This window comes from Cnephaeus nilssonii, assembly GCF_951640355.1.
Source record: "Cnephaeus nilssonii genome assembly, chromosome: 5".
Lineage (NCBI taxonomy): Eukaryota > Metazoa > Chordata > Mammalia > Chiroptera > Vespertilionidae > Cnephaeus > Cnephaeus nilssonii.
Genome location: NC_137076.1, coordinates 82,072,149 through 82,095,426, shown reverse-complemented (window position 1 = coordinate 82,095,426; position 23,278 = coordinate 82,072,149). Strand labels below are relative to the sequence as shown.

Genomic DNA, 23,278 nt, shown 5'->3' with positions numbered 1-23,278 from the left:
ATGGTAAAAACAAGATGCCGTTTTGCACCCATCAGATCGACAGAGATGAAGACAATGGATGGTATCTGTTAGAGTCGCCGAAGGAGGAACAAGGCCAAAAGGGGTAAAGAATTATGAAGTAGGTGATGTGGGAAACCAGATGGGCTGAGCCCCAAAATGGCACCAGCACCCAGGGATGGGGAGTCAGAGATTTTAAAGGACACCTAGGCGGTGCCCAAGTGGCAGCCAGCCTGGTGCTGACTCTGGACCCCACGTTAAGCATGAAGCCAAGTGAGCAGGTGGTGAGGACTCAGCCGCCTGGCTTTCTGGACGCCCTCCACAACAGGATCTCCTTCTCACCAGACTCTGTTCTGGAGCCCAGTGTGTCCGGTCACTCTGACATAGATTCCTTCTCCCAAGTAATGTCACCTCTCAGTTGTCTGGGTTCCCCAAATGCCCTTCCCGTGCAGAAGCTCTTGGAAAAATCCAGTGGCCTCTTGGAAAAATCACACATTCCCAAACGAAAGCAGGATCAGGTCCACGTTCCCCTCGGCCTATATACTGTCACTAGTAAGGACATCTCGGTCAGCACCGTGGGAGAAGAAAACCCTGTCACACTAACTGCAGCCTCGGTCCGTCGTCCCAGCTTCTGGAGAGGGAGGAGACGCTTCCCCAAGGAGCCTTTGAAGAACCCGAAGGAAAAGCACGCCCGGCCTGTAACGGATCTTCGAGCGTATTATGAATCAGAAATAAATAGTTTGAAACAGAAGCTGGAGGCAGCCCTAACCGGTTTGGCTCAGTGGATAGAGCATCAGCCTGCGGACTGAAGGGTCCCGGGTTCGATTCCGGTCAAGGGCATGTACCTTGGTTGCAGGCAAATCCCCAGTGGGGGGTGTGCAGGAGGCAGCTGATCCGATGTTTCTCTCTCATCGATGATTCTAACTCTCTCTCCCTCTCCCTTCCTCTCTGTAAAAAATCAATAAAATATATTTAAAATAAAAAAAAAAAGAAGAAGCTGGAGGCAAAAGAGATTTCTGCAGTTGAAGTCTGAAAGAAAACCAATCAAATTCTCAGAGACAGAGGCGGCCAATTAGATGGTGCTCTGAATGAAGCCACTAGTCGTGTGAAGACATTTGAAAATAAGAATAACCTACGAGAAAGAGAAGTGAGCGATTTCAGAGAATGCCTCGGTGCAGCCAGCAGTGCCTCCGAAATTCTGCAGGAACGCCTCGAGGAAATGAGAGCAGGTAACAGAGAAAAAGACAGCACCAGCATTGGACTGAAGTCCAGCTGCAGGAGCTGGAGGAAGCGCTTTGAGAATGCATACAAACTCTCAGATGACAAGGCGTCAGACTGAAACAAGAAAACACAATGTTTCATCTTTTAGGAGAGGATGAGTCCCTTGGAAGAGAACACGAAAGAGTGAAGCACACACTAAATACAACCGAGAACACTGCTTGATGCACAGACTCAGCTTTCTGATTTGAAAAGAACCATCTCAAAACTTGAAGCTCAGGTCAAGCAAGTGGAACATGAAAATGTTCTCTTCCTCATAATTCTAGAGCTCCCACAGGACCCTCACATGCCAACACACCGGCCAGCTCTGACGTCAGCAGGCAGAAATGGCTGATCCTGGGGCGGAATATTCGGTCTTCACGGGCCAGCCCTTGGCATGCCTTCCTGGGTGCCATTCTCCCCGGAAAAGGCTTCTTCACCTGGAAGTTCACCAACAAACTTACTGATAAAAAAACAGAGACTTCAGACACACCAATCATAAGCGCTTTAAAAGAACTTGAGGAAGAAAAAAATATTTAAAAATTGGGGCACACAGACAGAGAAAGAGGGCATTTCAAATAAATTAGCGAATCCTCGGCAAACTGAAACAACCGTGGGTGCGAATCGGTCCCCAGAGAAATGCGCCCCGCAGACACAGGAGGTTTAACTGTGCTGCGCAGAGGGCGTCATCCCTGCCACCTCCAACCGCACATGCTGCACTCCACCGAAAAGAGAGAGATGTCAGCACCAGTGACTGTGGCTTACAGTCCAAAGAGGCCTCCTAAGGAAACTTCGTCCCCAAGACTTAGTCATCTACTTAGCAAAATCGAAAGCAGTCCAACTGGATTTGATATACTTTTGGATGACTTAGATACTGCTCCTGTGTCTACGTTACAATGTACCAACCCAAGAAAACAACTCCAGTTTCTTATGATTCGGAAGAAAAAAAATATTCAGAAAAAGCCACCGATGCAAGTCCTAACTCTTCCCCGGAACTGCTGCCTCGGGGAGCCCCGCCGGCTGGGCGCCCGCGAAAATCAGGACCCTGGCAGACACGGAACAGTTTTTTGATGAATTTACAAAAGAAAAAGACCAGATTGAGGCTGCCCTCAGTCGGATGCCTCGACCGGAGGATGCGTCATTTTGCAGATGAGATTAAATCAGGAAGCCTTGCAGGACCATTTGGAAAGGATGAACCCAAACTGGGCTCAGGGCGCAGGGCGCCGAAGAAGCTGCACGTCCTGCGCACCGCCGCGCCCTCTGGAACGTGTAGCCATTAAACGGGTGTATAGTTACGCACTCAGGAAAGGCAGAGCGTTTTATACTGTTCCTAACCCTTCACACCATAATTTTACAATCATGCCACTTGCTCTTTTATACGTCAAATGGCCACATATTTCCAACATATTTTTGTTATGCTCAGGAATCTCTTATATATTTTACTATTTAAAAACTGTTATTTTTAAATAGTATATGTCTCCAGTTTATATTAAGAATAAAGAAGTGTGACTGGGAGACAGCTGTTCTCTAAACAAACAGTGTTCATCCTTTTACAGGTACCTGTGCACCAGTTTTGTAAATTTGTTCAACATTGCGAATATGATTCTTCTTTAAAAAAATTAAATAAATGCTTCAGAACAAAAATATATTTAACTTATTTTCCAATTATAGCTGACATACAATATTATATTAGTTTCAGGTGTACCACATAGTGATTAGATATTTGTAGGCATTACAAAGTGATCACCCCAATAAATCCAGTACTCATATGAGAGCACACACAGTTATTACAATATTATAACTATACTAGAGTCCTGGTGCATGGATTCGTGCACTGGAGGGGGTGTGGCTTGCGGGGATCAGCCTGCTGTGGGAGCTCACTGACCACCAGGGGGCAGCTCCTGCATTGAGCGTCTGCCCCCTGGTGGTCAGTGTGTGTCATAGTGACTGGTCAACGGATTATTCTGGTCATTCCACCATCCCGTCCCTGGGCTTTTATATATCTAGATGCCTTATGCTGCACTTTACATCCTCTAGACCAGTGGTCAGCAAACCACGGCTCTTTGGCTCCTTGAGTGTGGCTCAGCATTAGAACCACTTCTTCAAAATAGACTCGCCCAGGCCAAAAACCGACTTCTGCGCATGGGCCACGAAGTTTCAATCTCACTGTACGTGCGCCCGCACGTGGTATTTTGTGGAAGAGACACACTCAAGGGGCCAAAGAGCCGCATGTGGCTCGCAAGCCACGGTTTGCCGATCACTGCTCTAGACTATTTTTATAACTGGCAATTTGTACTCTGTAATCCCTTTCACCTTTTCATCTAGCCCCCAACCTCCTCCCATCTAGAAATGTGTATCCCTTGAGCCAACAACTCACTTCTAGGAATTAAGCTACAAAAATAATCCCATCTATTTACAAAAATATGTGAAGAATAAGAACACACACACACACACACGCGCGCACGCATGCAGTGGGCAAAAGTAGGTTGACCGTTGTAAGCAAAACAGAGTTTATGCGTACATTATTATTTATTAACTAGAGGCCCAGTGCATGATTGAATCATGCACATGTAGGGTCCCCTACATGCTTTCGCTTTCGATCACGGGGGAGCTGGGTGCCTGTCTGCTGGTGCACCAGGCCTTTCGGAAGCCTCCGGCTCGGTGGAGGCTTCTGAAAGGCCTGGTGGCAGAGCAGACAGGCACCCAGCTCCCCCGCTTTTGATGGTCTGCGGCGGGACATGAGCTCGAGCCCCAGAGGCCCCTTCTGTGCCACAGCACAGCCATGGCGCAGACGCTGAGCTCGCGCCGCCGCTGGCAACGCGAGCTCAGCGTCCCGCTGGCCCAATCAGCTACCCCGGCCACCCCGAGTCCCACCCCCTGCGCCTCCCGCTGGCCCAATTGTGGGCGTAGCGGAGTGATGGTAATTTACATATTACCATTTTATTAGATAGGATTATTGTATTATTTTTCATATGAACAACAGTAAACCTACTCTTGCTCCAACCTGTATTTATATTTAAATATTTATAGGAGCCAGTCTCCAACAGGTCAATTCCCCTCCTTGCATGGGCACACATGCCCCTCCCACATCAAGAGGTGGAGCTTGTCTCTCATCCCCTTGAATCTGGACTTGCCCTGTGACTGCATTTGATCAATAGTACATGCAGGGGACTCTTTCCCCCTCCCCACCTGGGAGTCTGTGCTGTGAGATTCTTTCCCCTCCCCACGTGGGAGTCTGTACTTATTCTTCAAAAACAGAGCTCCCACAGGACCCTCACATGCCAACACCGGTTTGGCTCAGTGGATAGAGCGTCAGCCTGCGGACTGAAGGGTCCCAGGTTCGATTCCGGTCAAGGGCATGTACCTTGGTTGCAGGCACATCCCCGGTGGGGGGTGTGCAGGAGGCAGCTGGTCGATGTTTCTCTCTCATCGATGTTTCTAGCTCTCTGTCCCTCTCCCTTCCTCTCTGTAAAAAATCAATAAAATATATTTAAATTTTTTCCCCACCTTTTCTATACAAAAAAAAAAAAAAAAAAAGTACATGGCAGAATTGACATTCTGGAACCCAGCCCCATGTTGTGAGAAACCCAAGCCATGGGTAGAGACCAGGTAGTGGGGAGCCAAGGTGCTCCTGGTGACAGCCCTAGCTCAGGTCCCAGCCACCAGTCAGCATCAGCTGCCAGCCATGTGAGTTCATTTTTGATTCTCCATCTTTGCCAACACCACGGGCAGAAGAACCACTAAGACAGCAATTTTCCACTGGTGTGCCACAGCAGGCACACGGGTGTGCCACAAGAATTATATATATATATATATATATATATATATATATATATATATATATACACACACACACACACACACACTAGTGGCCCGGTGCACGAAATTCGTGCACGGCAGGGGTTCCTTCAGCCCAGCCTGCACCCTCTCTAATAGGGTACCCCTTGGGGGATGTTCGACTGCTGGTTTAAGGCCCGATCCCACAGGGATCGGGCCTTAAACCAGCAGTCGGACATCCCTCTCACAATCTGGGACCGCTGGCTCCTAACCGCTCACCTGCCTGCCTGCCTGATCACCCCCTAACTGCCTCTGCCTGCCTGATCACCCCTAACTGCCTCTGCCTGCCTGATCGCCCCTAACTGCCCTCCCCTGCCAGCCTGATCTTGCCCCCAACTACCCTCCCCTGCCGGCCTGGTCTCCCCCAACTGCCCTCCCCTGCCGGCCTGATCTCACCCCTAACTGCCTCTGCCTGCCTGATCGCCCCTAACTGTCCTCCCCTGCCGGCCTGATCACTCCTAACTGCCTTTGCTTCGGCCCCCACCACCATGGCTTTGTCCGGAAGGAAGTCGGACGTCCGGAGGATGGCCGGTCGACCCAGTCTAATTAGCATATTACCCTTTTATTAGTATAGATAGATTATATAGGATAGGATTGCTTAAATGGTGGGGAAAAGCCTTTTTCAGCAGGAGGAGATGCTCTTGGCAGACAAAAATACATAATCCCTATATCTGGACTGATAGCCAGCCATATGCACTATACTGCCAAACCGGTCATTAAAAAACTGAACTGCTTGCTTACACCTTACACCAAACAGCTGTTGCCCTTAAAACCCCTCCTCAGCCCCCACCTTAGGTTCTGTCTTCGCAGTTCACCCAGATTTGGTTCTGATTGGTCAGTTTCTATGCTAGTCAGTGTCTTCAGGCCTGATCAGAGAGACGGGGCTGACCAACAGCCACCCCAGGCTGCTGGCAAGCAGGCTGAACTGTTGATCTCTTGGAGAGAGAGAGGCGCGGCTGCTGGCGAGGCCCGGAGAGAGAGAGAATCGGGGTCTGATCCGCAGTCTCTCTCTGGGCCTCGCCAGCAGCTGAGGTAGCCGCTGATCAGTCCCGCCTCTCTCTCTCCCCGAGAGGTTAGCAGTTCAGCCCGCTCACCAGTCCCCTCCCACTGGAGCCTGCTGCACGCACAGCCTGGCATTCAGTCAAGCCTTCAGTCATTTTGGACGTTACGTACCCTGGGTTTTTGTATATTAGGGTACATATATTTTTAATTGATTTCAGAGAGGAAGGAGAGGGAGAGAGAGAGAGAAACATCAATGATGAGAGAGAATCACTAATCGGCTGCCTCCTGCACACCCCCCACTGGGGGTCAAGGCAACAACCCCGGGCATGTGCCCTTGACCAGAATCAAACCTAGGAGCCTTCAGTCTGCAGGCCGACGCTCTATCCACTGAGCCAAACTGGCTAGGGCTGTTGCAAGAATTTTTAAAACATGCAATACCTGATTATTTAGTCAGGGGCACTGATGTCTTTTCCCTTAGATTGTCAAACTAAAAAATGAGCCCAGCTGGTGTGGCTCAGTGGTTGAGCATCAACCTATGAACCAGGAGGTCACATGCCTGGGTTGCAGGATCGATCCCCAGTGGAGGGGGGGGGGGGCGGGGGGAGGGGCGTGCAAGGAGACAGCAGATCAATGATTCTCTCTCATCATTGATGTTTCTATCTCCCTCGCCCTTCCTCTCTGAAATCAATACAAATATATTTTTAAAAATTAAAATTTTTAAAAAAAAGGATGCATGACAGCCCTAGCTGGTCTGGCTCAGTGGTTTGAGCATCTGCCTTGTACTGAAGGGTCAAGGGTTTGATTCCGGTCAAGGGTTTGATTCCAGTCAAGGGCACATACTTCAGTTGTAGGCTCAATCCCCAGCCCAGTCCGGGGCATATGCAGGAGGCAACCAATTGATGTGTGTCTCTCACATCAATGTTTCTCTCTCTGTGTCTTTCCCCTCCCTTCTACTCTCTCTAAAAAAAAAAATCATTGGAAAAAGAATATCCTCGGGTGAGGATTAACAAAACAAAACCAAAAAAAGGAGTGCATGTGGTACATGAATGCAACAAGAGGCAACCCACCTGGGCTAGAGCGGTCGTGGAAGACTGCCCAGAGCGGGTGCCATAGGAGCCTATGCTCAAACCTGAAGCAAACTTTGCTGGCAGGACAGGCCTCCACCCTGCCCAGGCGGCTCTGGAGTGGCCAACGACAAGACAGAGCAAGGCAAACACGCTCAGCACCCTGCTAAGGCAGTTAGTTAGGGCCTTATCGCAGAGAGGAGCTGGGCCTGACACTGTGTGGGGGCTGACCCAGGGCCCTGCCGAGAAACCAGACTCAGAACAGGCCTGCGCTGCCACCACGGGGAGGCTGGGGGGGCGGGGGCTCAGGAAGGCCTGGGGGAGCACGGGCTATTTGTTATGGGGTGAAGAGGAAGCTATAAGTGGTCCTCTGTCCTCCATTAACAGCAGGATGGAGTCAGGCTGGAGCCACTGGCTGCGGAATCAGCCTTGTTTTTTAAACACACATGGCTGGCCCAGGCCTTTTAACCCCCAAACACCCCAGGGTTCCTGCAGGAAGAAAACAGTAGCCTTTGGTCTAGAAACTCTACAGCCCGGGTGTAGCTTAGGGCATTTCTGTTCGGCTCAGAAACAAACAGAAGATAAGAACATTGTGATAAAAGGAACTGTACTCTTATAATGGATTATTCAAAGTCAGGGCGTCTGGGCTGGCTGTAATTCTTTATACGAGAGACTCCTCCTGTGTATCCTCGCAGCTAAGAGCAAATAATAAAAATGGATTGCTCTTGTCTGAAAAGAAATACAAACTATTTGTCTCTACCTTATCTACCTTCTAAGAGTATCCCCCTCCCATCACCAAAAATTAATTGAAAGTATGAGATGGAGAAGTGCTTGGATCTGCCCATATCCCCTCTGTGCCCTCTGAACTTCACCATATTCTGTGGGACCTTTTTCTACAGCACGCTTTGGTGAGGGGAGGAAGTGATTAGAGCAATGATTCTCAACTTTTTAAAGAAGCCCCAGACCCCTTGGGAATTTCGTGAAAGCCATGACCCTCTCCCTAAAAAATGCAAGTGTGCACCATGCAGAACTGTGCAGGGTCAGGGTCCCAAGCCTCCCCTTCTGCCCCCCAAGCACATTCTAAGGCTCCAAGGACCCCAGGTCCCGTCCCTCTCAGATCAGACCGACTGGTGAGCGTCCTTCCAATTCTCATTCTACAATTCCTTTGTTTTCATTCTATACATGAGATAATCCTTAGCAATCAGAGCTCAACCGGATTCCCACCTGCCTCACCAGACCCCCTCCTCAGCTGAGGAGGAACTGATGAGAAGGCGGAGCTTCCCCGTCCCCAGGGCCATCACTCCGTCATGAGGCCTCAACCCCACACTCCATGATGGGGTCTGTAGGGCTATGCTCTGAGCCGCCTGGGAGTCCAGGCCAGATGTTTGGGCCCCAGACCTCAGAGAAGGTCCGAGAGTGAACACAGAATGCGCATCATGACTCTCTCCAGCCTTGAGGAGGAACAAAGGTCTGGTGCTGACCACCCAGCGGACCACCAGTGGGAGTTATCTTTCCCAGGGCACTCAGCCTTTATATTAACCCCTCGTCAGGGTGCCATGCTACCCCTCCCCATACAAGAACCACCCCAGGCCTCCCAGAAAGCAACCTGCAAGGCAAAACCACTGCCCCGAAGGCAGTCCCTTCAGAAACCGGGTGGTCAGGACAAAGTAACTACACGAGGCGGGAAGATTGGGATTCACAAGCCTTTGGTGGGTCTCAGTGGGAGCAAGCCAACCCCCAAAAGCAGGAATGATTACTAACAGACCATGTCCCAACCTTACACGTGTTCCACATCCACAAACTGGAAAAAATGCCGAATTAAATATGAAACAGGAAATGGAGATAAAGAGCTATGCACACAAACACGCACACACTCTTCTAGTTAGCACGGGGATGAAAGCCAGTGGTGGCGATTTTTAATTAGAAAGGAGGACTAATAGCCGCCTCCCAAGGCCAAGGCATCTCTGAAGCACCAGGCCAGAGTTAACCCTTTCAGCAGCAGGGTGGACGCCTTGCTACAAATAGCCTCACTGCCAGAGAAAGCTCATGGAGTTTTCTTCGCTTGTTTTTTTAATTGAATTTTAGAGAGAGAGAGAGAGAGAGAGAGAGAGAGAGAGAGAGAGAGAAACATCGATTGATTGCTTCCCACATGTGCCCTGACCTGGGATTGAACCCGTAACACTGCAATGCACAGGATGATGCTCCAATCAACTCAACCACACAGGCCAGGGCTCATAAGGGTTTCTAAGCCTGATTTGGTTAACTGAAGAATCATTAAGAAAGAGAAAAAGGGAGGGAAGGAGAGTAGAGGAAGAGAAGGGAAGAAGAAGGTCAAGGAGAAGGTCAAGTTTACCCCTTGACCAGGGGTGACGGCACCTGAAGCCTGAGAGAAATAAGTTCAACTCCCAGCTCTTCTACTTACCAATTCTGTGACCACGGCCTGGTTACCTACCCAGTCTCTTGGCCTCAATATTTCTTGTCTGTGAAATGGAGATGATAGTACATACATGACAAGGTTGTTGTATGACTAAATGAGATGATGTGTGAAAAGCACCTGTTTGCCTGGAACATTATACTGGTAAGTGCTCAAACATGATGGCTACAGCCACTTTTAAATTAATTTCATTATTACTCTTTAGTCTGCTCAACATATCTGAGGCAGCGTTTCCTCCAATGAAATCAAGGGGATAAACTTGGTTCTCTAGAGACTGATTTCAAGTGTATGTGGGGTGAGGGGAGAGTAAGTAGATGCTTTTTGCATGAACAGAATGAAACAACCCCCCCACCCCCCACCCCACACAGTGACATGTGACATCCTGGATGGGAGAGACCCGTACGCTGTCCCTTAGGGAAACATGCTCCCAGAGAGACAGAGCTGTAAGACAGGAGTGGAGACCCTCCTCCTCCCAGCCTTTCCCCACCCATCACTCCCCTGAGGAGCATTTAATTCCAGCATAGATGACAACACAGGTCCACGGGTTTCCCACCTTTCTCTTTCCAAGTCTATTTGACAAGGAAAGAGCTCTCTCCATATCTCAAAGACCATTTAAAGAGCCAGTATGTAGAAGAGTGTTAGGCACATAGTAGGTGCTCAATAAATATCTGTCGGGCAACCAAATGGACACGTGACCTGGTCTCCACAGTTAAACTCATGAGGCACTCACCCTCCAATAAAAGACACACGTTGGGAGACATCTTTTTTCTCCCCTTCACCAGGCTTCCAGCTACAGGGTAACAAAAAGCAGCGAAATTATGGTTTCCAGATAACTTCTGATTTGATAAACTCAGATTTGGAGAGAACTGAGCTTTTTCTCTCCTCTCTCTGCCTCTTCATCATATTCTTCTCAGACATTGGACCCAGGATCTGACACATAACAGGTTCACAATAAATATTCATAGAATAAAATGTAATTAATAAATGCATTCACTGATGTCAAGATCCACACTGCTGCCGGATACAACTGTCAGAGAAAGATGGCAACAGATCCGCAAGCCAGCCAGTCATCTGAGTGTTCTTCCATTCACCTCCTGCACCAGATAGCATCTTCCCAAATGAAATCAGGCCAGGCCTGCTTTGGGAGTGGATCACTGCCAGCTCACTGCAGTGACTCAAGCCATATGTTTTGGAAAAGAAGAGCCCACTTTTATTAGTAGTAGCAGAAACTGTGCCATGATTTACATTTTGTTAGCATGTACAGTAGTATATGCCAGCCACCATGCTGGCTGAGTTACATCCCATATATCCTTTAATTCTCACAAACCCTGTGAAGTAGGTCATATTATTCCCATTATACAGATAAATAAACCATGGCTGAGAGAAGTGAAATAACTTGGCCACTCAGCCAGTCTGTGAGACTCCAGAGGGCTTTCTTACCCACCTCTCAGCATGGACTCTCCAGCCTGCACCAGCTCCCAATCCCACCCACGGTATCTATTTCTCAGACACCTTGAACGTTTGCTCAAGCCCTTTCCTTGGCCTGGAAAGCCCTTCCCATCTTGCCCACCGTGGAAAGGCTGCTTCATCCTAGGACTGTGCTCCCAGGCTGCTTCTCTCTGCAGCGCCCCCCTCCCCTGACCCCGCCAGTGAAGGCAGAACATCCACTCCTTCTCTGTGTCCTCCGCTCAGAACACTGTGCCACAAACCCACCACACTCACAGGAATGGCCAGGACCCAGTGCCCAATGCTTCCAGCATCTAGCATGGTCACATGCCACATAATGACATTCCGTCAACAATGGACCACATACTGTATATACTTACTGTGGTCCCGTAAGATTACAATGGAGATGAAAAATCCCTATTGCCTAGGGACGTCTCAGCCCTCATCACATTGTAGTGCAATGCGTTACTCACGGGTCTGTGGTGATCTGGTGTGAACAAGCCCACTGCGCTGCCAGGCATAGAAAAGCACAGCACAGACAACTGCATACAGTACATAACACTCGCTAATGATAATAACTATGTCACTGGTTTATGTATTTACTGTATGTTCCTCATTGTAATGTACTCTTTCTACTTATAAAAAAAAGTTTGCTGTAAGACTAACTGTATGCCGTTATGCCAGCAGCAGCCTCATGCATCTCATGTTTACTGCGTCTCCTGATTGCATATTTCTCTTGTGTTTGATTTCATCTCTGCTGTTTCATATAGTGTAGCCTAAGTGTACAGTGTTTATAAGGTGGACAGTTGTGTACACCATGTCCTAGGCCTTCACCTTCACTCACTGAAGCACCTAGAACAGCTTCCAGTCCTGCAGCTCCACTCATGGTGAGTGCCCTTTACAGGTGGACCATCTTTATCTTTTACCAGAGGCCCGGTGTACGAATTGGTACACAGGTGGGGTCCAGCTGGCCCCCTCCCCCAGGCCCCCCCCCCAATCGGGGCCAATCTGGCCGGGGCAGCCGGGGGGAGGGGACCAGGAGGTTGGCTGGCTGGCCCTGCCCCCATTTGGGGTAGGAGGGGCTAGTTGGGGGTGGGGCCGGCCAGAGGGAGGGGCCACAGGCGGTTGGCTGGCTGGCCCTGCCCCCTGGTCAAACTCCAGGTCGAGGGGACAATTTGCATATTAGCCTTTTATTATACTAGTATAGGATACCATTCCTTTTATTGTCTAAAGTTTTAAATATGTCTCCTTTTTCCCCAATTGACTGCCCCCCCCCCAGCCATTCCCACCCCGGGCAAGCTCCCACTGCCCCAGTATCTGTGTCCATTGGTTATGCTAATTATATAGGATACCATTTTTTACTAGCTTTTCTAAACAAACACTTACATGGTGTTACAATTGCCTACAATATTCAGTACAGTAACATGCTGCTCAGGCTTTAGCCTAGGAGCAGCGGGCTGTACCATATAGCCTAGGTGCACAGCAGGCTACACCGTCTATCTGACAGGGGCAAGGGCAGGGGTTGGATGTGGGGTTTTGAGTTCTGCTTGTTGCTTCCCAGCCACATAATGAACTAAAAGACTTCTGGAAATCCCCGCCAGTCCCCCAATTCTATGTTCTTTCTGGAGACTGGTCACATGTCCCTGTGGGTAGTGTGACCAGAATTTATTGCCCAAACCAAGTTACTTTGAAAAAGGAAAGGGGTCAGACAGGCATAATCTGGGCCCACTCCCGGCTAACGAGGATGTCCAATCTACTTGTGCCCACAGGGCTGAGGACAGCAAAGCTTTCCCGAAGTTCAAGTGTGCACGGCTCCAAACCTGCAACCTGTTCACTTTCCTAAAAGAGATGGCCACTTATCAAAGAAATTTTGGCAACCACTTCTCTGAGTAACATAATAAATCATAATGTAATCTGTTTTGCCTGACATCCTCTGGTTTGTCCTGCAGATGCTCTGCACAGAGGTGCACGCCAGGGGCCTTCTCTGAGGAGCAGATGCTCCCAGGGGAGAGGAGGAGATAACACAAAGTGGCTGCTCTCCTGAATGGTTCCCGTCAGTGCCACTCCTGCTGAGGGATGGGGGCCCCGGGGGGGTTGAGGAATTGGGGGTGGGGGGAGGCAGGGCCTTTAACCAACTTTCCCAGGTGGGAAATGAGAGGGTGTCCAGCTACTGATCACCAGGTAGAGCTGTGTAGCATCCTTTGGGATGTCCCCACAAGCCAAGGAGGTGGGAGATGGGGTAAGGAGATGGTACTTCTCATCCTCCCTCTACACCTGAATGTGGGCCCAGCCTGGCTCTTCCGTCCCTCTGGCTCTGCTGTGGGAGACACTTCAGCCCAGGGCCAGTCTTTAGGGCTGCGGGACTTAGGGGTAGCCCAGCAGCATTTGGGGCGCGGCTCAATGAGCACAAGCAGACACGGGGCTCCCTTCCTGGCTCCGCTATTAGTTAGATGAGAGGAAACGTGAATGGGGCTCAGCAACCTTCCGTTGCATTCCTGCATCCCCTTTGTAATCTTGGGAAATCAGGAACAAGTGACCATTGCTGACCAGGACATTGGCATCCCAGGATAGTTATCTCAGGGTGCACACGCGCGTGTGTTTGTGTGTGTGTGTGTGTGTGTGTACACACGAGATCAAAGGATCAGATGCTGTAGGGAAGTCCCTGTAGGGGAGTCCATTTCCCCAAACTCCATGTCTCCATACCATGTATTCTTTCATTCTATGGAGTCCACCAAACCAAGTCCATTTTAAAAATTAAATATACAGTTTAGCCTTATACAAAACAAGAAAAAAATCTGTGAAGCCCTGGCTGGTATGGCCCAGTTGGTTTGGCATCATCCCATGCACAGAGAGGTTGCCAGTTTAACACCTGGTCAGGGCACTTGCCCGGGTTGTGGACTCGATCCCCGGTAGGGGGCATGAAAGGAGGCAGCCGATTGAAGTTTCTCTCTCACATCGATGTTTCTCTCTCTCTCATTCTCCCTTCTGCTCTCTAAAAATCAATAAAAAACATTTTTTTTAAATCTGTGAAATAATGGATCTTATATGTTATTACATACATAAATATAAGCATTTAATGTGTGTGCATATTTTAATACATGACTATTAAACTTTGAAAAATCTTGATCCACAAACCTCCTAAAATCATCTCACAATTTTGGAAGTGCATGTTTGGGGTCAGTGCTGGGAGCTCCAGGCACCAGCAAGAGAGGGGAGGGAGAGAGAAGAGTGAGTGAGGGTGGGGTGTCTATTCTGGCTCCCTCCCTGTAGAGTCCTCTTGGGCTGGCCGGGTCCCTCCATCAAAGCCACAGTTCCTGTCAGGGAGCCCCCTTCAGACCCCAACTCTTATGGGGGCTGGTACCTGCTCCCTTTTTGCTTCTTGAGGCATTGGGTGGTCAGGGCAGGCTGTTCACCCAGAGGGCTGCTCCATCCTCATTGGTTCCCTAAATCTCGCCCACATGGCTATAAACTGTCCCTTTATTCAACTCTCTGTAAACTACCCAGCTGAGTGTGCCATATACACATATATCTCATATAAAACATAAACTATTACCAAGGCCCCAAGAAATGAATGAACAAAGCTTGGAACACACAATTCATACAGAAAAAAAAAAAAAAAAGCAGAATAGTAAACAAATGGTGGGAAGTGTTGAAGCTACCTAGGCATCAAAGCTACGTACATTAAAAACTCCAAGGGACCATGTTACACCTTTTAAATCAGCAGAGAGGCGCCCTAACCAGTTTGGCTCAGTGGATAGAGCGTCGGCCTGCAGACTCAAGGGTCCCAGGTTCAATTCCAGTCAAGGGCATGTACCTTGGTTGCAGGCACATACCCAGTGGGGAGTGTGCAGGAGGCAGCTGATCGATGTTTCTCTCTATCCCTCTCCCTTCCTCTCTGTAAAAAATCAATAAAATATATTTTAAAATAAATAAATCAGCAGAGAGGAATACACATGCTGGCAAGGCTGGGGGGAAATTGGCACCTCGTCCATTGCTGGTGGCAAGGAATGGTGTACGGTCCTTCTGCAGAGCCCTTCAGCAAAACAGGTCAAGTGCCCCAAAAGGTTCAGATCTTTGGACCAGGTAACCGAGTCCTGGGAATTTTCTTTCTTTTTCTTTTTCTTTTTTTTTAAAATATATATATTATTGATTTTTTACAGAGAGGAAGGGAGAGGGATAGAGAGTTAGAAACATCGATGAGAGAGAAACATCAGCTGCTTCCTGCACACCTCCTACTGGGGATGTGCATGCAACCAAGGTACATGCCCTTGTCCGGAATTGAACCTGGGACCTTTCAGTCCATAGGCCGATGCTCTATCCACTGAGCCAAATTGGTTAGGGCCCTGGGAATTTTCTTAAGGAAATAATTCACAAGAGGATAAAAAGAAAATGCAGAGAATCTCACTTCAGCTTTTTTAAAATATAAAAACTAGAAAGTGTCCAATGAGACCCAAAAGAGTAGGTTGGTTAAGTAAATTATGCTTTATCCCCTCAATGGAATATTATCCCGTCTTTAAAATGATCAAGACTTAATAAAAATGTTTACAATGTATATAAAACCAAACTAGAAAACATGAAATAATATATGCACTATGTAGAAATAGCAACACCCATGGGCAAAGATTGGAAGGACATATGTAAAAATAATGGCACTTACCAGATTAAAATGGTGAGATTATGGGCATACTTCTTCCTATGAAAATGTTCTTTACCGCCATATATATTTAACACATTGCTGCCACAATATTATTTTGACAACTATACATAAAAGAGGACAGTTTAAATTTCCAAATTAATAAGTATCTTGTGGATAATAATTACGGTTAGTTTCCCACCTCTCCACATTCCTGTGTCTTTTAACATCTGGTAACAAAACACCATGGTGTGGTCAGTGAGCTGGGCTTTGAGACAGAGAGGGTTGAACTCCTGGATTTAAGAGCTGGGTGGCCTTGGATAAGTTATTGGAACCTCTCTGAGCTTTGCCTTCCTCATCTGAAATATAGGCTGATACTACCTACCTATCTTCCAGGGGGGTTTTAAAAAGTGCCTACTATGCAGTAAGTGTGCAATAGATTATTGCCATCAGGCCAGACAAGCTGTTGGCGCTTATTCCTGCAAGTCTCTTTGGGCTGACATTTCTCTCTACTCCACTTCCTGTGTGTATGTGTCTTTCCTCCAAAGTAGACAGCGAGCTCCTCAGGGGTCCTCCTCTGCAGACAGCCCAAGGACAATGCTCACAGATGTTGCTCCATAAATATTAAGTGAATGATGGATGGACACCCATTTGGCCCATTATTAATCATATGAAGAAGGGCAAAAATAAAGACTAGAAACCACTGGCCATTCAGGAAAAGGCTAGTGAAATCTATAACCTCCCACAAGGCGAGAGCCAGGATGGATAACGCCTGAGAAAAAAATGACACTATCCCCCTCCAAAGGCCTGTCCAGCTCATTCCAAAAACGGAAGCACCACAGGAACTAGAAGTGAACCTCACTGTTCTCTCCACCCTCTCCCTCCGCCACTCCCCCAGGGTATACAACATGGTGCATGTCCTTAATGCCACTGAACTGCACACTTAAAATGGTTAAAATGACAGGTATACTTTACCACAATTAAAAACCCTTAGGGAGGAACCAAGACGGCGGCAAAGGTAAACACCTAAACTGCCGCCTCGCAAAACAATTTCAAAACTACAACTAAAAGACAAAACGTCTACCACCCAGAACCACGGGAAAGCTGGCTGAATGGAAGTTTTACAACTAAGAAGGAAACGCTGAAAAGCTGAGGTACAGAGGCGCGCGTGAATCGGGCTGGTGGCAGGCGACTGGGCGCGCGGCTTTTTTTCAACCCGAAGGGAGACAAGCTCCCGATCACTCTGAAATCCAGTTTCTGGGGACACGCAGGGGACCCAGATGCCTACGGGGAGAAGCTGGACTCTCGGCCATCAGATCGGAAAGTCAGAGTGACTTTTTTGCAGAGGTGCGCCCAGCATTCATTGTTTACTGAGCTGGAGCGCGGGACACGGGGACTTGGAAACGCGGAAAGGCAGAGACGGCTGACGGCAGCCATCGCCATTTGCCACGCCCTAGCCTAGTGACGCCCTGAGACCCCCGCCCCGCACATTCTACAAACCTGCCCAGGCTCCACACAGTGGCTTTTGCATATAAATGGCCTGTTCTGTGGAAGCTTAACCAAAAAAACTGCAGCTCCAGTCAGACTGCTCCAAAACCGCCAAAGCCCAAGCAAAGAGGAGAAAACTGTAGTTCTTGCTGTAACTCCTGCTGGGTGGCCTCAGACAAAAGCTGACCTGCACCCCATTGGAGATCTAGAAACTAGTGTATCTAGTGGTCGGTGTGAGACGACACCAGATTTCAACCACTCTCATAAGAGACACATTTAAGAGGCAGACTCAGTGAGCACCAAAGCCCTACTGGAACAAGTCCTACCCCATAAACGTGTCTCCAGCACAGCAATTCTTCCTTTATAGACACAGCGGGTCCTCACAGCCAATTGGCCTGGAGGTCAATTTCTACCAGTGACACCAACAACAATCAAGACTTAACTACAACAAGGCTGTACACACAGTACACAAAGGGGTGTACCAAGAGTGTCCACTTCAGGTAACTGGGAGGCTGACCCGTTGAACCAATAGGATACCTAGTACACAAAGCTACCCTACCAACTCAGGGAAGCAGATCACAAACAAAAGAAACGGAGGAGAACAAACGAATGGACATAGAGTTCAAAACCACAGTTATAAGGTTTTTCAAGAATTTCATGGAAAAGGCCGATAAATTTAATGAGACCCTCGAGGATATGAAAAAGGACCAACTAGAAATTAAACATACACTGACTAAAATAAAAATATTATACAAAGACCCAACAGCAGACTAGAGGAACACAAGAATCAAGTCAAAGATTTGGAATACAAAGAGGCAAAGGACACTCCTCCAGAGAAGCAAGAAGAGAAGAGAATTCAGAAAGTTGAAGATAGTATAAGAAGCCTCTGGGACAACTTCAAGCATATCAACATCAGAATTATGGGGGTGCCAGAAGAAGAGAGAGAGCAAGACACTGAAAACCTATCTGAAGAAATAATGACAGAAAATTTCCCCCACCTGGTGAAAGAAATAGACTTACAAGTCCAGGAAGCGCACAGAACCCCAAACAAAAGGAATCCAAAGAGGACCACACCAAGACACATCATAATTAAAGTGCCAAGGGCAAAAGACAAAGAGAGAATCTTACAAGCAGCAAGAGAAAAACAGTTAGTTACCTACAAGGGAGCACCCATACGACTGTCAGCTGATTTCTCAACAGAAACTATGCAGGCCAGATGGCAGTGGCAAGAAATATTCAAAGTGATGAATAGCAAGAACATACAACCAAGATTACTCTACCCAGCAAAGTTATAATTCAGAATTGAAGGGCAGATAAAGAGCTTCACAGATAAGAAAAAGCTAAAGGAGTTCATCAACACCAAACCAGTATTATATGAAATGCTGAAAGGTATTCTTTAAAAAGAGGAAAAAGAAGAAAAAAGTAAAGATAAAAAATATGAAAAACAAATATGTATCTATCAACAAGTGAATCTAAAAGTCAAGTTAATTAAAAATCTGAGGAACAGAATAAACTAATGAACATAATAGAATCAGGGGCATAGAATGGGAGTGGATTGATAATTCTCAGGGGGAAAGGGATGTCTGTGTGGAGGGTACGGGAAGAGACTGGACAAAAATCAGACACCTATGGATGAGGACAGCGGTGGGGAGGTAAGGGCAGAGTGGGGGGTGGGAGGTATGGGGGGGAAAAAGGAGAATCAATTGTAATAATCTGAACAATAAAGATTTATTAAATTAAAAAAAAAACCTTAGGTGGTGGGTGTTCGTTATACTATTACTATTCTTTCTACTTTTCTGTTTTGAAACTTTGCATAATAAATAATTATTATTGAAATATTTTTATTGATTTCAGAGAAGAAGGGAGAGGGAGAGAGAGAGAAACATCAATGATGAGAGAGAATCATTGATCAGCTGTCTCCTGCATGCCACCTACTGGGGATTGAGCCCACAACCCGGGCATGTGCCCCCCCCCCCCGTGCACAAATTTCATGCACCAGGCCTCTAGTGGAACATAAAAGAGGGTTCTCTACCTGTGCAGGCTAGTGACGATTGGCTCCATTGGCTACATGCTGCTGGCACAGAGAGGGTGTGGGCCATACTGGATGCAGGTGGGAAAGAGAGTGCTAGGTGTGCAGAGATCATCCAATTCCCCATCTATTGGCCGGGCTGGGTCCTGGGAACCAATCACACACTGTCCTGATCCCCTTGCTGCCCTCCCCACAGCCCAATCATTCTGAATCCTATGGGTGGCCTGGGTTCCCTTGACTTCCTCTCCAGCTGTGGAGCGGGTACTGCTACTTCTGACAGAGCCTCATACACAGATGCTAAGGGCCCTACTGGAACCAAAGGCCCCTCCAGGTCCTGAGCCCCGCCTGGCTCTTCCATCCTTAGGCAGCTGGGTATCTTATTAGTGCTGGTCCCTATTTGCCCAGCCCCTGGCTTCAAGGCCATCGAGTTTTCTCCTTGGGTAATGGGGGACTCACTAGGCAGATGGGATCTGCTGCCTCCAATCCAGTCCTGAGACCTGGGCGGGGGAGAGGGGGTAGAGAGGCCACGGGAGGGCCCCCAAATCAAGAGAAAGCCTTATTTGTGTGCACAGCGGTGCTGCTGTCCCCTGGATCAGGCCTGCTGCCTCAGCAGGACCTCTGGGCTCTGGTGGGACGAGAGCATGACAGCTGTGCCACCGTGTCATGGGTTTCCCGAAGTGTACCTGTAGGCAAATAATGCCACACAGACCCGGTGCAACCATTTTTCTGACTGAGGGGACAGGTGGCCAAACTGGAATCTTAGCAACAGCAGCCACTCCCCAGGAAATTTGGGCTGGGATTTCATACTTCGTGTGGGCAGGCGGCTCAGTGCCACAATGTGCTCCTTCTGTCCTGGGGATGGTGCTGCAGATGCATGATTTCCAGGCCCCCACGTGGCTGTAATGACGACTATTTTCTTCACTGTATACTGTTCACTGACACAGTTTTTAGATCCTATGACGTGCACATACTGCCAAGTATATTCTGGCCTCTTGAGACCTTTTTTCATTTTGGTCAATTAGGCCAAAATTATTAGTATCACAGACAAAATCTGAAGGCTGAAAACAATTTTGAAAACCACACAACTGGAATTCTGTCCCTGTTTGTTTTTTAAAACTACCCTCCAACTTTTGGAATGCACACTCAAAGTTTAGATTGAACAATCTGAGGTTACCTGTTTATATTAGTAACTTCAAGATATTCAAGCTCTAAGAAATTTAGGTCAAAGCAGTAAACACTTGAAGCTGTCTCCTACCCCAAGATACAAACACTCCATGTAGCCCCATCGGTCCGGCTTCCTGTTGTGACAACTTAATACAAAACCATGCAGACAAGATGCTTCCAGGACCTGCCCTCTCCCCCCACCCCTTCCCTAAATACCAGTGAACAGTGGCATTTTTTACAATGACCTTGGTTTGTCCTGTTACCTGTAATTAAGTCATGTATATAAACCTGCCTGGGTAGGAAGCCTTTGTAAATGCTTCATCATGAGACACCACGGTTTGGGTCAGGTTCTGGAGTCAGACCCGAGATGAAATCCCATCTCCACCTTCCCAGCTGTAGGGCCCCGGGCAGATGACCCAACATTTCTGGGCATACGGTTCGTTTCCTGGAACATGAGGATGGCAACATACACCGGCCTGACACATAGTAGGTGCTCGTACATGCTCACCGCTCGTTTTGCTCTGCTTGTCCTGTCTTTGCAGTTTTCCTTAATTGCAATCCCCTGCTGCAAAAGTCACAGCTAGAGAACACGGGGTGGGAGAGGGGGAATGTGCAGGTAAACATCTGCAACCCTTGGGGGCCAAGTTCACTACCAGTGACCCAACTATATTTTAGCATCAAGCCCCTTGGTCTGGTATGGACCCACCACTTGAGCCCAGAGGACCACAGACACCCAGGAAGAGAGTGAAGACTTCTTGTTCTTTAAAGCTCTCCTGCCGTTTTACATTTCACTGCCCTCGGCAAACCACCGCCCCCCCCCCCCCACCCCCAAAGCCTTGTCATCCTGCATTAACCTCCACGCCTTCTGCAGCCCACATCTCCTCAGCACCAGGGAGGGACCTGCTTGACCCTTACCCCTGGGGTTGCTCTCTGGTTGTCCTCAAGATACACAGGGCTCGCCCAGGGAGAGTCCAACCATCTCTGAGAAGCCCAAAGTCTCCTCCCCTCCCTGCTGCTGAGCTCACTTGGGCAGGCTCAAACCAGCTGACACCTGCTCTTTCAGCCCAAAACCCAATAGTCAGGATGTTTCCACAACATAGCTTCATTGGGGAGGGTGTGGGGGGGGGGGGAGGGGAGGAGAGGAGGGATGGAAATTGGGACACAACTTAAACATTCAATAACAGGAAATGATTAAAGTAAATTCTGATAGGTGACGGAATACCACTCAGCCACTTAAAACGATGTGACGCCAGACTAGGACAAACGATACAAGGTAGATTGAAACGAAAGGCAGGCTGAAAGTACTTTTCACAGTCTAATGCAGCTTGAAAGTTTTGAGGAAACTCTCCTGTGCGTATGTGTGTGTGTTTTACACCCGTGTACATGTGCAGGCACCAAAAACAGACTGGAAGATGAACAAGGCGATCGATCGATCACAGGGGCAATCACCCTGTGGCGGAATTAGGGGCAATTATTTCATCCTTTGTTTTGCTTCTCACTAGTATTTTCAATAATGGCCAGGCCTTACTTTTGAAAAGAGGGAAAAAACAATAAATTTAAAAGAATGCTAAGAATTGCCTCACCTCTAGTCTTCCCGGCTGAGTCACACCTGAAAGGGAGAAGGGACGAAGGCACAGGGTACCAGCAGGCGCCCTGACTGGGTTCCACCTGCACCTCTCCCCAGGGGGCGGGAACCAGCTCTCCGCGGCACAGCGGCCCACCCCCGGGCCAGCACGGTCCTGGCAGGAGTCCCTGTCTAACACGTCCCGACATGTGTTTCCAGGCACGCTGTTCGTGGCCGCTTTCTTCTCTTATCGCTCCTCTGTGACCTTTGCTGGTTACAGACTCCTGGCTGGAGCCAGGTGGATTTGTTTGATTTCTGTTGATGGTTATTAGGAAGAGGAAGTGCCAGAAGGGATTACCTCAAGTTTAAACCTATTTCCAGCGGAGTCCCGGGGCCTTTAATTACACTTCTCCGTCTGTTTGGTAAAGAAGTGGTCAAAGATGTGCTTTTCATCTCTCGGGATCTCCTGCAACTGGCAGCATTCCGTCTGCGCCGGGTGTTTCTGTAACTCCAGCCACGGGCCCCCGGGGGAGGAGGGGCAGCTGGAGAGTGGGGTGCGGAGTTAAAAGCTGGCAACAGGCATTTTCAAAAGCACCGAACCTGTGAGTCCTCGGCCAGGCCAGGCCATTGTGGGGGCCAGGCAGTAGAGGAAGACCAGGAACCGCACCCCCACGAGTTAGAATTCTGTTTCGGGACCAGAACGGCTGCAGTTCCCAGAGGCGTCTCCGGGGTCAGCTACTGCTGACCCACAAGGATGAGGAAGGTCAGAATGAGACGCGCCCAGGCCAACCCAAGAGCAGACTTTTCTTTTTCACAGATGTTCTGTCACATCTTCCTCCAGGCGCTCGCCAGACACTGCAGGTTCCGGTTTTAGGCCACTGCCGTAAAGCAAGCCTCGCGGTCAAGCGAATCTTGCAGTAAAGCAGTCAATCTTTTATCTGGTGGAGGGTCTTGTGTTCAATTTGTAAGACAGGCAACACCTGTGAAGCACTATAAAGCAAAGCGCAGGGAAAGGAAGCATGCCTGGACGGAAATAGTAACAGCCAGAATCGCCGTGGACAGGCAATCACTGTCTGAAACGATCAAGATACCAGAGCAGCTGGGGGGAGACAAATGTCACTTTTCTGCCGCAGCGGGGCCTGGTCAGAGAGCCGAGGACCAGCTGGTCCCCAAGAGAGCCTTTCCCACATGCCGACCTCTCCAGGCTGTGAGAGATGGAAAACTCCAGCCCCCGCCCCCCCGCCCCGCCCCGCTCCCCTTCCCCTTCCCACACGGCTATGCTGCCATCCTCTCTCACTGGCAGGACTGCCAAATTACAAAGTTACGAAAGTGGAACTTTAAGCGGGGTGGGTGCGCAGATGAA

At 48.6% G+C, this 23,278-nt stretch overlaps 1 pseudogene across 1 annotated transcript; it reads left to right on the top strand.

Moving 5' to 3' along the window:
- The first annotated feature begins 260 nt into the window (after positions 1-260).
- On the top strand, positions 261-2,534 carry LOC307099084 (M-phase phosphoprotein 9-like; annotated as a pseudogene). Its single transcript has 2 exons — positions 261-755; positions 1,001-2,534. The product of its transcript is annotated as an M-phase phosphoprotein 9-like (transcript).
- The last annotated feature ends 20,744 nt before the right edge of the window (positions 2,535-23,278 follow it).